This window comes from Lacerta agilis, chromosome 1, assembly GCF_009819535.1.
Source record: "Lacerta agilis isolate rLacAgi1 chromosome 1, rLacAgi1.pri, whole genome shotgun sequence".
Lineage (NCBI taxonomy): Eukaryota > Metazoa > Chordata > Lepidosauria > Squamata > Lacertidae > Lacerta > Lacerta agilis.
The window spans coordinates 130,288,216-130,303,799 of record NC_046312.1 but is presented as its reverse complement, the minus strand read 5'-3'; positions in this window follow the sequence as shown (position 1 = coordinate 130,303,799).

Here is a 15,584-nt window from a genome sequence, read left to right as displayed (position 1 = left end):
AAAACTTTGGGTGTGGGGGGGGGGAGCTCAAAAACATTTGTGTCTGCATTCTCACTTTTTGAAATATGTCATTCCTATGGTAAGGGAGGGAGAAGGCAGACACTGACAGAGGAAATAAATAACAAACATGAGGTGGGTGGTGTGACGATAACATGAAGGTGCTGGAGGTGAAATAGTTAAACCAGGTACCAGCCAGAACCCAGAGGGGGTGGAGTCAGAATGACAGTTAGTGGGCAGTGGAGATAGAGAGTCAGTTGGTTGTGGGAGTGGGTTGGAATTGGGAGGTTGGTTGGTTGTGGGAGTGAGTTAGGAAAGAGTGTGCGTAGGTGAAGTTAATGTAACAGGGAAACTAAGTCAAGACCAGTTAGGAGAATAGAAGCCAAGTAAATAGCCGAGAAGTGGTTAAGTGAGGGAGAGTTAGTAGAGGGAGTTATAGGTCTGGGAAGACACCCATGTTTGACATTGTTTGCAATCGTTTATGAAACCACATGCTTGTTATTCTGTAATAAATAAACATAGGTTTGATTTTACAATTTAACCCTGACTGGACTCAATAGATTTACCAGGTAGGGCCTGGTTGGTGGCAGCGAGAGAGGAGAGCGTGGTGGCACAGGGATCAATCGACCGTGAAACGTCCGGGGACCCTGTGTGTGATCGCCACAGAAAAGTGGTGGCAGCGACGGGATTCGATAAGTCCAATAGCCTGTGAGGGGAAGCAATACACCTGGAAAGGGAAAGGGTAAATCTGCAGAGGGATTACCTGGCCCTAGGGTGTGATTGAGGTAAACCCCAGGTTGCTGCAAGGCCAAGATCAAAATAAGAGAACGATATCTCAAGAGACTGTTCTGGCAGTGGGTAGACGCAGGGTCAGTGGAAGGAAGCTTGAGAGGTTTGAGGCAAAAACCTAAAGCTATACTTTGGGGACCAAGGTCTTGAAAGCCCAGCCAGGTAGAACAGAAGGGAGATTAAAAGCCTCTTATTTAATTAAAGAGTACCAGTCCTAACTCACATAATGCCACCCAAGAAAACCAAACACTCCGTGAGAGAAACCTCATACGAAAGCTCTGGTGAAGAGAATGGGAATCCTCAGGGGGAGGAAACTAGAGTAGAAGAAATGACTACAACCCCAACCGAGGTAGAGGTTCCACAGTTCTCAGAGGATTTTGAAAAGTGGAAATTAGTGCAAGAATATAACTTCAAATTAGAGCTTGAAAAAAGTAGAGCTGAGCAGGAAAAAGAAAAATTAAGATCTGAGCAAGAATTGAGAGAAAAGGAAATGCAATTTCAGTTAGAGATGAGACGGTTGGAATTAGCAAGTTTAGAAAATAGGAATAATAGTAATAACACTAATGGGCAGAATCATATTAAAATAGATTTAAAACGCTTTCCTGAATTCAGAGAGAAGGATAGTCCTGAAGCATTTTTGGTATCCTTCGAGAGAGCTTGTCATGATTTCAAAGTGGGGGAGGAAGAGAAAATGATGATTTTAAGAGCAAGGATAAGTGGCCCTCTAGCTGAAATATACGCACAAATGACGGATGAACAATCCCGAAATTTTGAAGTGTACAAACAATTAATTTACACTCGCTTTGGAATAACTGCAGAGCAGTTGAGGAAAAAGTTTAGAAGGGTGACCAAGGTGAAAGAGGAAACCTATGCACAGCTTGGCGCAAAAGTAAAAACTTACCTCATGAAATGGTTAGAACAAGAGAATGCTGACACTGTATCAAAAATTACGGAAGTGATAGCATTGGAGCAATTTTACGAAACAATAAATGGCCAATTGAAGTATTTGGTAAAAGAAAGGAATCCCAAGACAATAGAGGAAGCAGCTGGTTTAGCCGATAAAATAAATGAAATCAGAGACCACGTATTTGATGGGCCAAAAGTTAGTGGGAGGTATTGGGAGACAAATAAGAATAAGTTTCAGCAAGCTAAAGGGAAATTTACCTCCGAAACTGATAAGAGGAGTAGTCCCTCATTTAAAAGTCCAAATGAGAAGCCACACACGCAGTCAGAGATGACTGAGGGAAGAGTTAATAAACCAAGTTATGCAGGACCCAGAGACCTTTCCTGCTGGAATTGTGGGAAAAGTGGTCATAAAAGCTGGGAATGTAAAACAGGAAAAGGGATGTCTGTTAGTAGCACCACACCAAGACAGACATATTGTATCCAGCCTGTGGAGCAAGGCCAGACTAGTCAGGTTGTCAAGGAGACCGACAAGCCGGCTAGGCCCAAGCCTGTGGAGACAGTAGAAGCCAAAGTTCTACACTGTTATGCGATTCAACACGATAATCCTTTGTTACAAAATGCTGGGGAATTTATTTGGATAAATGGGAAAAGATATCTGGGGCTAAAGGACACGGGATCTCAAGTCACAATAGTCCACCCCGAGATAATTGAGGCAGAAGCCATCATTCCAGGAAAAGTAATCAAAGTAAAAGGAATCTCAAAACACGCAGAGATCCTCCAGATGGCAGAAGTACATGTCAGGTTCAAAAACTGGGCAGGGAAGTGGCAGGTAGCTCTTTCAGAAGAAATCCCCACCCCTGTGCTCATTGGTTGGGACATTTTAGAACATGTACAGAGTACATTTATAGTGACTAGGGCAAAGGAGAGTTTACAGTCACCTAATCCTGAGGGAATAGATACAGTATCAGAGGCAGATAGTGCGGAACAACAGCAAGGGGATACTTTGTGTGAGGAAAGAAAAGACACCTTTTTGTTTCCTTTGATTAAAAGTCAAACCCCAAGTTTTGCCAAGAAGCAAAAGGAAGATATTGAATTACAAAAGTACTTTGAGGCAGCCAAGTTGGAGAGGCAATTAACTCCTGAGTGTCCAGAACGTTTTTGTTTGAGCAAGGACCTTTTATATAGAGAAGTCCTTACATCACCATCCCGAAGGGGTGAAGAACTGATAAGACAGTTAGTAGTACCATATGAATACAGGATCAAAATCCTGCAGCACGCTCACAATAATGTATTTGGAGCGCATATGGGGGTTACCCGAACAAAACGGAGAGTGGCTCAAAAATTTTACTGGCCAGGCATGGGGAGGCAAATAAAACAATACTGTCAAGCCTGTGATATATGCCAACGAAGAGGCACCGGGCAAGACAAAACAAAAGCCAAATTGTGCCCCTTACCTATTATATCAACCCCTTTTCAACGATTAGGATTGGACCTGATAGGACCATTGCCTAAAGCCAGGCTAAGGTCATTTGCACCGGAAAGTGAAGTATTGCTGTTGAGACCAGTTAAAGGGAACAAACTACAATTAGCTTGGGAAGGACCATATAAAATAATAGCTAAGATGAACGATGTCAATTATATTATACAGCAAGGAGAGGAAGGCAGGAAAGTGGTGCATGTAAATATGATCAAACCGTATGTTAGAACAGAAAATTGGTCACTGTATGCCCTATGGGAGGAGCCAGATGAACCAGAGATACCATGCTGGGGTGACAAGAGAGAGTCCCCAAGTAGTTTAACGGATATAAAATTGGCTCAGAATTTAACTCTTATGCAACAAGAGGAAATAAAACAGATCTTGCAGGAATATGAAAATTTATTCAGTAATATTCCAGGAGTGGCCAAGGGTGTGGAACATCGGATAGACACAGGGGACGCCAAACCCATTGCTGTGAACCCTTACCGAATAACAGGCAGTTATGTGGATAAGGTTAGCAAGGAGGTGAGGGAAATGTTAAGGGCGGGAATAAAAACACCTTCAGAAAGCCCTTGGGCAGCCCCTATAGTGCTTTTGGATAAGCCAGATGGATCTGTATGCTTTTGTCTGGATTTCAGAAAACTAAACCATGTGACCAAAGCAAATGCGTATCCCATGCCACGATTAGATGATCTGATTGAGACCATTGGGCGATGTCATTACATCACATGCTTAGATTTAACCAAAGGGTATTATCAGGTCAAAATGAATCCTAGGGACCAAGAGAAAACAGCCTTTAGAAGTCCCTTAGGCCTCTATGAGTTCAAGGTGATGGCATTTGAATTGAAAAATGCACCTGCCACATTTCAAAGGCTAGTAGACAAAATCCTAAGGGGATTGAACGGATGCACAGTCGCCTATTTGGATGACATTGCAGTATACAGTGAGACCTGGGAGCAGCATAAAGTGCATTTAAGGCTAGTCTTACAGCGACTTAAAGAAGCAGGACTAACTATCAAGGCGAGCAAGTGTCAGATAGGAGGTACAACTATACAGTACTTAGGACATATGGTTGGAGGAGGGGTAATTAAACCAATAGAGACAAAGGTTGAGGCAATTGCAACATGGCCTACCCCTACGTCCAAAAGGAAGGTGCGTGCATTTTTAGGATTAGCAGGGTATTATAGGAAGTTCATTCCAAATTTCAGTGAGCTAACAGCTCCGTTATCAGACCTCACACTCAAGAAGGAGCCAGACCAACTTCAGTGGACGTCAGCCTGCCAGCAGTCCTTCGACGCATTAAAAAGAGCATTGATGTCAAGACCCGTGCTTGCAGCACCCGACTACAACCAAGAATTCCCCGTGTACACAGACGCTTCCAACGCTGGAATCGGGGCCGTGTTATGCCAGCCAGGACCAGAGGGAGATCTGCATCCAATCGCGTACATCAGTAAAAAGTTACTGCCAAGAGAAAAGCACCTCTCAACCATTGAGAAGGAATGTTTAGCAATTGTGTGGGCCCTTCAAAGATTAAAGCCATACATCTGTGGACGAAACTTTGTGTTATGTACAGACCACTCACCCCTGATATGGCTGCGGTCATTGAAAAGTAATAGTAAATTGTTGCGGTGGGCTTTACTATTACAAGACTTCTCGTTTACCATCAAAAACGTGAAGGGATCCATGAACATTGTGGCGGATGCTTTATCGCGACAACCCGAGGATGAAGTATAATCAGAGACATTCAACAATTTATTTGTTATGTATGTATATATAGATAGAAAACAAACCCAAACAGTTTGATCAGGAGTGTAACTTTAAGAAGTTAACCCTCCTGAATCAAAACTTCTTAAGGGGGGAGGTATGTGACGATAACATGAAGGTGCTGGAGGTGAAATAGTTAAACCAGGTACCAGCCAGAACCCAGAGGGGGTGGAGTCAGAATGACAGTTAGTGGGCAGTGGAGATAGAGAGTCAGTTGGTTGTGGGAGTGGGTTGGAATTGGGAGGTTGGTTGGTTGTGGGAGTGAGTTAGGAAAGAGTGTGCGTAGGTGAAGTTAATGTAACAGGGAAACTAAGTCAAGACCAGTTAGGAGAATAGAAGCCAAGTAAATAGCCGAGAAGTGGTTAAGTGAGGGAGAGTTAGTAGAGGGAGTTATAGGTCTGGGAAGACACCCATGTTTGACATTGTTTGCAATCGTTTATGAAACCACATGCTTGTTATTCTGTAATAAATAAACATAGGTTTGATTTTACAATTTAACCCTGACTGGACTCAATAGATTTACCAGGTAGGGCCTGGTTGGTGGCAGCGAGAGAGGAGAGCGTGGTGGCACAGGGATCAATCGACCGTGAAACGTCCGGGGACCCTGTGTGTGATCGCCACAGGTGGTATTAAAAAACAGCAGAAGATTGAATAAAGCAGGGATGGAGGAAAACTGAGAGAAAAAAGTGGTGATCTTAAACAGACAAGTGGTGATCTTAAAATTGGAGTGAGCCAATGACTATATATCTGTATTCTTTTGCTTTTATAAATTATATGTATATGCATGCATGTTTGTATGCAGGGCCGGCGTGTCCATTAAGGCAAACTAGGCAATTGCCTAGGGTGCCAAAATGGAGGAGGCACTGGCCAGGCTTGGGCGGGGGGCGGGGCGGGGGGGGGGGGGCTAGCAGCAGCTTCTCCGCTGTAGCGGAGAGGCGCTGCTTGCCCCCTACATCACCCCCGTCTCCTGCTAAAGCAGGCTTTGGCGGGGGGCGGGGCGGGCGAGCAGCAGCTTCTCCGCTACAGCGGAGAAGCTGCTGCTTGCCTCTCCACCACCCCCACCTCCCGCTAAAGCAGGCTTTGGCGTGGGGGGGGGGCGTGGGGTGCCAGAAGGTGTTCTCGCCTAGGGTGCAAGAAGCCCTAGCACCAGTCCTGTGTGTATGTTTCTGTGTGTGTGTATATGTGCGCAAGCGCACACACCCACACCTCAGAGCACCCCTTGTGTTCATTTTCCACCTGCAAAAGTTATTCAAGCATGATAATATTAAAAATGCAATCTTGTACCTGCAATTTGAATGTATTTCATTCTGCCTCCTCAGAGCTCTGTCACCTCTTTCATTTGTTCCCTTATTCTGTTAGATCTAGACCAGATCGAAGAGAAATAAAAAGATCTAAGAAAAGCAATGGAAGCAACAGTGACAGACAATAGGCCTTATTAAATGCTCTTTCTCTTTTATAGACCTTTCGCACATTCTGGCAAAGATGCAGCTTTCTCAGAAGAGGCAGATACTGTACAATGGTTAACAAAGCCATCAAGTCCTAACCAAGAGCTCCTTGTTCTGTATCTCTGAGACTTCTGCAAATGGTTAGTCAGAGGTAATGATTCTGGCCTGTCTGCTTCTGAGTCAGGGGCCAGAACTGATAAAATTTCTTGTGTTGCATTATCTATGTGCAGCTTTTTTCTGGGTCTGGCCTCCATGAGTGTCTGCGCAAAATCCCTTGAGGCCTGAATGTCCTGAGGCTCAAACTCCTAAACATCCCACGCAATGTGATTTTCTTACAAATTTTTGTCAGGGACTAGCTGAATGAGGAAGAGTGATGGGAGCCACCCACCCAAGAGCCCCCTGCCTCGGAAGGCACTGAAGACAACAACTTAGATCCCAGATCCTGGTGGAGGGCCAGTGAAGAACAGTCTGCAGAAGGGACGAGCTGGGAGGTGCTAGAAGCAGGGGATTTGAATGATCAAGAGAGGTCAGAAGAAGGAGGGTCTACCAGGACAGGGTTAGAGGCTGAGAGGAATCAGAGGTTGCCCTTGCTACACAACAGCAGGACTGTCCCAGTCCTGCTATCTCTTCTCCCCCTCTGACAGATCAAGGAGAGTCCTGCACATTGCTGAGCAATGGGCCAGACCAGGGGCCCATCTGGGAGCGCTGGGGGGGGGGGAGAATTTCAAGGAGGGGGTTTCCACAGTAGCCGTCCACGCATGCTGTGGGGCGTGCTCAGGTCACTCACACATGCTGCAGGGCTTGTTGCGCAGTGTGCATGAGTAACTTCAGCATGCCCTGCAGTGTGTGCATGACATCAGAACCCCCACGGCATGCATGCTGCATGCTGCATGGCCCTGGCCCCCTCAATCAGGCCCAGGCCCAGAGGAGGAGCTCGCCTCCCTTGCCTGCTTAGGAGCGATCCAGAGTGAAAGGCTAGAGGGGGAAGGGCGAAGCTGGTGGTCAGTTTCCGGCAACGTCTCAGCTGGATTAAGGCGAACCAGAGGACTCTGCTGTGTTGTTATTTTCTGATAATAAAGAGCTAATTGCATTCCATGCCTCCCCTTGGTTGACCTGGCTTGTTGACAGCTCCTTGACAGTCTTTAACTCAAAGGAACGGCAGGAGGATGCAATCTTAATTGTTATAGGTATGCTTAATCACCTGGGTTTTTAATTTATTTCTTCCTGGAGGATCATAAATTTGACACTGCAAGAAAGATGGTTGCACTGACTACTGCTCATATGCTGCTGGTGCCGTGGTTGTCCTTTGTGTTCTGGTTAGCATCTATTCTTCTGTGTATTCACTGAAGCTCAGCATAAAGCCTGTGCATTTCACACAGCTATTGGGATGCAAGCCCCACTGAGGTTGCATCATGATTACAGTCATACCTCGGGTTACGTACGCTTCGGGTTGCGTAGTTTTCAGGTTACGAACTCCACTAACCTGGAAGCGCAACCCGACGCATGCATGATTTGCACATGCGCAGAGCGTTTTCCCCGGTTTGGGGGGTATTTTCGGTCTGCGCATGCGCAGAACGAATTGTTTGGGTTACTGGGTTACATCCTTTTTGGGTTACATACTGTAACCCAGAACGGATTAAGTACGTAACCCGGGTACCACTGTATAACCTGTTCTAGAGAACATTAGGCCCAATTCATGGGATGTAAATGGGATTTAAGCCATTTTGCCTCCTTTGAATTTCCCCCACTGTGATGAGCCTATGAGCGCTGTTCATGCCTTATGCTTCCTGCGCTCGCTGATCCTTCTCCAGTCTTCAGTCATCCGCACACAGGTGAGAAGGTCTAAATTGAAGACCTGCTATAGACCCATAGGGTAATGTGATTGTGTAGGAGGTACTCTGTTTTCTGGCTTTCCTCCTCATGAAAGGATGGGGGGTTGCGCAGATAGGGCCAGCCAGTGTGCCCTGCTACCCCATTCATCCAATTGTAACTGCGTGAAGGGAGAATGCCTGAACAACACATAGGTGTATGCCTATAAATTCATAGAAGTGTAGAGTTGGAAGGGATCCTGGTGGTCATCTAGTCCAACCCCTGCAATGCAGGTATCTCAACTAGATCATACATGACAGATGGCCACCCAACCTCTGCTTAAAAACCAGCACTTCTTGTGGGAGTCTGTTCCCCTGTCAAACAGCTCTTACCCTCAGGAAGTTCTTCTTAATGTTTAGTTAGAATCTCCTTTCTTGTGACTTGAATCCATTGTTTCGAGTCCTACCCTCCAGAGCAGGAGAAAACAAGCTTGTTCCATCTTCCATGTGACAGCCTTTTAGATATCTGAAGATGGCTATTATGTCTTCATATCAGATTGCTCAGAACCTGGAGTTGTAGACTCCTGGAGTTGGGTAGTTGACCATCCAAACAAGTACTGTACATGGGGATGACTGTGAAACCAAGTTCACTCCGCCAATTTATTACAAAATGCTTTGCAATGCATAGCAGAATAACAAGAAGAACAGTATCCCATTTCCACTACCAGGTTTCTTTTTTTCTTTTTTTACTTGGCTATTGACTAATGAGTCTATTGACTCTTTTAGTAAAAACGCTGAATCATAGTGTTAGCCCCCATGTTCTGAACATCCTAGTTGTACTTTGGAAAGCAACATGACAACAGCCAAAATAGAAATCACCCTGCTCAGTAAATAAACGTAGGTTGTCTGCAGATTTTAGCTTCAGACTGCATCATAGGAAATGCAGACGGGTGAGTCACTAGAAGATTTGAGACACCCAGCCCGAAAGCCACCTACAAAAACATCCAGATTTTAATGCAAAGCACAGAGGTCTGCAAATAAAATTATGTTTCAAAGCAAGAGGCACGCAGTAAAACAAATCCAGCCTCTCTTTCTGAGAGTCAGGGCAGCAAAGCAGGTAAGACTCTGCTTCTGATTTACCGTATTTTTCCGTCTATAAGACGTCCCCATGTATAAGACACCCCCTATTTTGGGGACTCAGATTCGAGAAAATGGGGGGGGGGAGATGTATCTGTGTATAAGACGCCCCCTAATTTTTGACATTATTTTTTAGGGGAAAAACCTAGTCTTATACATGGAAATGGAATACCTGTAATTCCATTTTTACAAACCTGTAAAAATACCTGTAAATGGAAAAATATGGTAATCTCTGCTAGGCAAACCAGTCACAATCAGCCTCACATCTGTAATTTTGGGATAATCACATTTACCTATCTTTCTGGATTATTGTAAGAATTATAGGTTGATGTGCTGTATGTCAAAAGTGCCATAGAAATGCTAAGTTCTGCTACACAGCCTGCCCCCTCCCCCCACTTTTGCAAGCAATGGAAAGCTGTAGGGGCAATACTTTATTCTTTTAATGTTTATGATCACAACAGCAGTGTCCTTATTGCTGGCACTCCAAATCAAGCATAATATTAGTCTTTATTAAATCCCACAAATTAAGCAAGGTTGTCGAAGCCAATGTGGTTCTGTGTAATTGTGCATTCACCTCCCTTGACGAGGAGTATTGCTGATCCCTCCAAACCTGCCTTCTAGCAAATACACATGTGCTGTAAGATACATGCTCATGTTAATGGGTGCACTGGCACACGAGCAAATCTTATAACAGGCTCTCCACTTCAGATGATTAGTTGGAAGACAATTGAAATGCTTACCAGGGTGTGTGTGTGTGTGTGTGTGTGTGGAGGGGGTAGCACAGTTATTCCCCATACCCCCTCAATTGTTAGTTGATACTTTAGTACAATTTCTACACAATAATATATAAAATCCATTAAGACAACAATAACAAATTATACACAGTAAAGAAGGAATTTGTTTTGCTTGGCATCAGCTGTCCAATAGGTGCTACGGTGATAGTCATTTGTTGTTGTTCAGTCGTTCAGTCGTGTCCGACTCTTTGTGACCCCATGGACCAGAGCACACCAGGCACCCCTATCCTCCACTGCCTCCCACAGTTTGGCCATCTCATCCTCTTTCATCCCCTTCTCCTTGTGCCCTCCATCTTTCCCAACATCAGGGTCTTTTCTAGGGAGTCTTCTCTTCTCATGAGGTGGCCTCAACTTCAGGATCTGTCCTTCCAGTGAGCACTCAGGGCTGATTTCTTTAAGGATGGATACGTTTGATCTTTTTGCAGTCCATGGGACTCTCAAGAGTCTCCTCCAGCACCATAATTCAAAAGCATCAATTCTTTGGTGATCAGTTTTCCGACAGTGATAGTCATACAACTACATTTTAACAGCAATCTCAGCTGCAGTCTACATGCTAGTTAAGAGGACACTGAATTGTGGTTTGAATCCTGGATGTTCAGTATGGGCATATACTGGAGGAAATATGACCCTGTCCTGCGCATACAAATGGTTAAGACATGCCACGACATGAGAGAATAAAACTAAGAATTGTCTGCCCATATAATGGTCCTGCAACAAACTTTATTTGTCAGATAAGGAATGGATGAAGAGACTAGGGCAGCGTGTTTCATAAACCAAGGGAAAAACAACATCAGAGCACATTGGCTTGCTGGTTTGCCTCTGGATCCACACCCAGTGGAAAATAGTTCTGTTAGCCACCAAAGTTCCCTGGTGTGTGCCAGATCCGTTCATGGGCAAAGATGTTTGCGCCAAGCTAATTCACACCTCAGGAAGAAATTCCAAGGGTAGGGCTGGCACAGTTAGTAGGGGGTGTCGGGGTAAACCCAGATAACTGTTTCTGTTTCAGCACCCTCCTGCAAAACTAACTCTAATGACATTCTTCTTCCTTCCTATGGCAGCCTCTCTAAGTTGACTGGAGTTAAGCAGTGTTGTGTTTCAAACATGTCCTTCCATTGGCATTTCCAGGAAAAACACAATAAATGTGTGGATTAAGGTTGGGAAAAACCTAAAAGAACACAAGTGAAACCTTAAAGGCATGTTTAGTTTTAGAGGTTAAAAGGTACTGAGGAGGCTGGTTGAGAAGTTAGATAATTCCATGTATTCTGGGCAAATTTGCTTGTGAAATCACAGCTCCAGGAGGGGAAGCAAAAAAAAAAAAAAAAACTAAGCCAAAGGAGTGGTTCTCTTCCTGTTGCTGAATGAAGACAAATGTCTTAAGCTTTCTCAGGTAACTTTATATCAACCTCGCAAATAACACAGAAGAAAAGCAAGAAGAAATTTAAGTCACACTTCTATACATGCACATGTTCTATACATACTTCTGTGTAACACAGCTCTTAGGTGCATAACAGTGTCCCAGCAACTCAGCTTCTTAGACTTGGAAGCAATACTACTGGGGTGGCAATCTAAGGCCACCTCTTTGCTATACATTTGAAACCAGTTAGTGGCTTCACCCAAATAACAATATGAGGCTAATGGAAATTATTTTCTACAAGATCTTCGGCCCCTCACAGAGTTATAGCGTTGGTAGCCATGGCAGTGAAACAGTTTGTTGTTGTTCAGTCGTTTCCAACTCTTTGTGACCCCATGGACCAGAGCACGCCAGGCACTCCTGTATTCCACTGCCTCCCGCAGTTTGGTCAGACTCATGTTGGTAGCCTCGAGAACACCATCCAACCATCTCGTCCTCTGTCGTCCCCTTCCCCTTGTGCCCTCCATCTTTCCCAACATCAGGGTCTTTTCCAGGGAGTCTTCTCTTCTCATGAGGTGGCCAAAGTACTGGAGCCTCAACTTCAGGATCTGTCCTAGTGAGCACTCAGGGCCGATTTCCTTGAGAATGGATAGGTTTGATCTTCTTGCAGTCCATGGGATCAGTTGCCATAAAATTACTTTTGTATGCATCTTTGAAAGAAAGGAAGGAAGGTGAAGAAAGAAAGAAAGAAAGAAAGAAAGAAAGAAAGAAAGAAAGAAAGATAGATAGATAGATGTTGGTCCATGTCAAACTATTCCAGGGTGTCGCCTAAAATAAGGTTACCAGATTTTTTCCAATGAATCCAGGGACACTTTTCAACTTCAATGGATTTTGTATGGGGACTGATTTGTAAATCTGGGGACTGTCCCCGGGAAACGGGGACATCTGGTAACCTTAGCCTAAAACAGTGAGGACCAGTATTTATGGTTCTATCTTACCAATATTTATTATATTGAAAGAAGGCATGTTAATGATAGGAATGAGATTCTGGCCCTTTCAACATTAGGGCCTTTTAATGCTGTTACTGCATTGGAATTATGGTTGTGGTTCGACACGGCACCAAATTCCTGACAGCAATCTTACAAGGCACAGGCAAAGTCCTAAAGAGTTTGCTCAGAACTCTGTTTGGTGTAGTGAGACTTAATTCCTTGAAAGTCTCCAGGACTGCAGTTTTCAGTCAGCAAAGTTCTCCCTCATTTGTCTTGATCTAAGCAGCTTCTGCTTCTCCTACCATTACTGTACTGTAAGTGACACTTCTGTTTTCTAAACTGGTTTCCTTCCAACCATCAGCATACAGTCCTCAACTCATTTCCTCAACTCAATTTACACCATTGCCATAACAACAACAACAACAACAACAACAACAACTTTATTATTATGCTTGCACAAAACCAGAATGCATTAACACAATCACTGTAATAATTTTATTTTGTTTTGACTATGGCAGACCAACACGGCTACCCACTTGTAACTGGAACTATGGAAGGCACCACATTGAGCCGCATGAAATGGAAGTCCATCTGTGTATCTGAAGAAGTGTGCATGCACACGAAAGCTCATACCAAGAACAAACTTAGTTGGTCTCTAAGGTGCTACTGGAAAGAATTTTTTATTTTGTTTTGACTGTAATAACCATCATTATTAAAATCAAGCCTTCACAGAAGCAGCCTAAGCAAACAAGATTCAAAAATAAAAACCAGAGCCCTAGGTTGGAAGTCCAAAAGCTTCCGAGAGGGGGAAGGAAGAAGGGAGAGTGGAATGTTCAGAAAAAGTTGAAGAGTGACCTTTCCATTTCCACCAGCCAGTGGAGAGGGCCTTTCCTGTTCCCACTCTAACTGCACACACCGCTTCCCGAAAGAACCTGGGTGGGGCATGCATTTGTAAACAGCCCAAGTGTCTCAGGGGAGGTGGGGAAGATGAATATGGTGGGCAGTGAAGGGTCCCTAGTCATCAGCATAACTGACATGCCTTCCATCAGCCAGCTGACTCAGCTGTGGAGAGGTGGCACTGCTGGTAGTTCAGACAGCCAGGTCAAACCACCACGGTGACTGAAACACATCCTCTCCTGCAGTCAGGCTTACAGCCTTTTTTCATGGCCTCAGCTAGATGGTTTGTTTCTTCCCTCATGCTCCCTGACTCCACTCCTCCAAAGGGCCAAGCTGAGAGTCAAAAGTGCTTTGCCAGCCGACACCAGACAGGCAGTCACAGCAATCGCGGCTCAACGTTAAAGAAAACACTGAAATGCAGTCAGTTTTAAAGCAACACTGTCCGGGTTCTCCAATAACATAAGTTCTAGAGAAAACAGCTAGTGTGGAAGCAACCTTGGCCTCAAGCAGCTGCATGGTGGGAATATTTATTTCTTTGGCTTTCTTCCCATGGATTGGCTGATGGGTTAATTCTGACTTGGCATCTGAAGGACTCCAAAAAGAGTCCTCAGAACTAGTTTTAAAAATAGGGCTGTGAAGTAGCTTGGTGGGGTCGAGGAGCTGAATTTCTTTGGCAGTTTTTATTTTTATAATGAGGAAGATTCATGGTTATAGAGAAAGGCTTAAAAACAGCATTCAGAATCTCCTCACACCATGCATTGCCACACCCCATCACCTAATACCACCTGTGCTTCTGGAACACAGCACAAAATTGTGCATCCTCTTCTCTTTCCTTTTTTGCCAGAGTATCTGTGGGGGAAATAAAATAATATTTAGACAAAGGCATGTGAAGTCTGATAATAATGCTCCCACTTTACAGATTGGACACTGTCAGAGAAAGCATGGGAAGTCCTAGGCAGCCCTACGAGTTGAGGGCTGTGCCCAAGGCCAGATTAAGGTGGTTGGGGGCCCTGGCACAGTTCCCAAAATAGGGCCCTCCTTCCCTGCAAAAGGAACAAGGACTTCAAAAGAAGTCTTGTGGGATCTAAAAGACCAACAAATATATTATGGCTTAAGTTTTCATAGACTACTCTGAGCAAAACATTCCGGCAATGTATTGGAAGGGTCCCAGTTCATTTTGCATATCTCAAATGATTCATAATTCAGTTTTCTGATTATCTGGGTTTCTTCATTTTTGCCAAATTTTAATTTATTGGTTTTTTAAAATTATTACAGATCATTATCAAGTTGATTCAATTTAAAACAGTATTCCAAATCATTACAAATAATTGCCAAATTAATACAATTTACAAAAACTGGTTTCCTACTCTCCCTGCACGAGATGTCCAAAGTAAAACTGTTACTACATTAGTTCCCAGTTAGACTCTAGTTAACATCCCTCAGTATTTTTCAGTAATATTTTCAAATTATTTCTCTGCATACAGAAAAAAAATCAAGGAAACCTTAACATATATATCCAATAACTGCATTTTTTTAAAAAAATCCACCTCACTTTAATCATTTATTTGATTATTAATAAGTTCTGTTTTTCAGAGTTCGGTGTTGTTTTTCAACTTGTGTCTTGTTTGAATCTACAGAAACTACAGATCTTGCTCGCTCTGCCCAAGGCTGATTATCTGGGTCTCTGATACTCTGATTCTCTGACTCTGCTACGGGTGAGTGGAGCTGAAGGTAGAGATATGAAAAGCGGACTATTGATTCCAGGAAGAATGAATGGGACATCATGGGATTTCAGGGGTCTTTCCCCAAGTAAAATCCAAGGGAAATGAAACAAAATCACACAGCCCTCCACAAAACAAAACAAAAAATTGCTGATCACAGCTTTCACTTCACTCATTGTCTAAACCCACATGAGCAGTCAGGCTGACCCATCTCACAGAAATCACAGCTTGCCTGTACATTTTGCCTTCTAACTTTCCCCCTAGGGAAAAAGCCTAGAGGCTTTTTAAATGAGAACTCAAGAGTATTGGGCCCTTGGTGGCATGAGCCTTGGTGCAGTTGGTCCAGTTGCACCATAATAATTTGGCTGTGCCTGTAATGTCATTTGAATGCAGGTCTGTGTCATCCAGATCTAATACAGTAATCTGTTTACAGAATGGCATTAAGTATCTCGTTTGAAAATGAAAATGAGAAAGTCCATCTACTAGAAATTGTTTCGGACCTCCAAAGA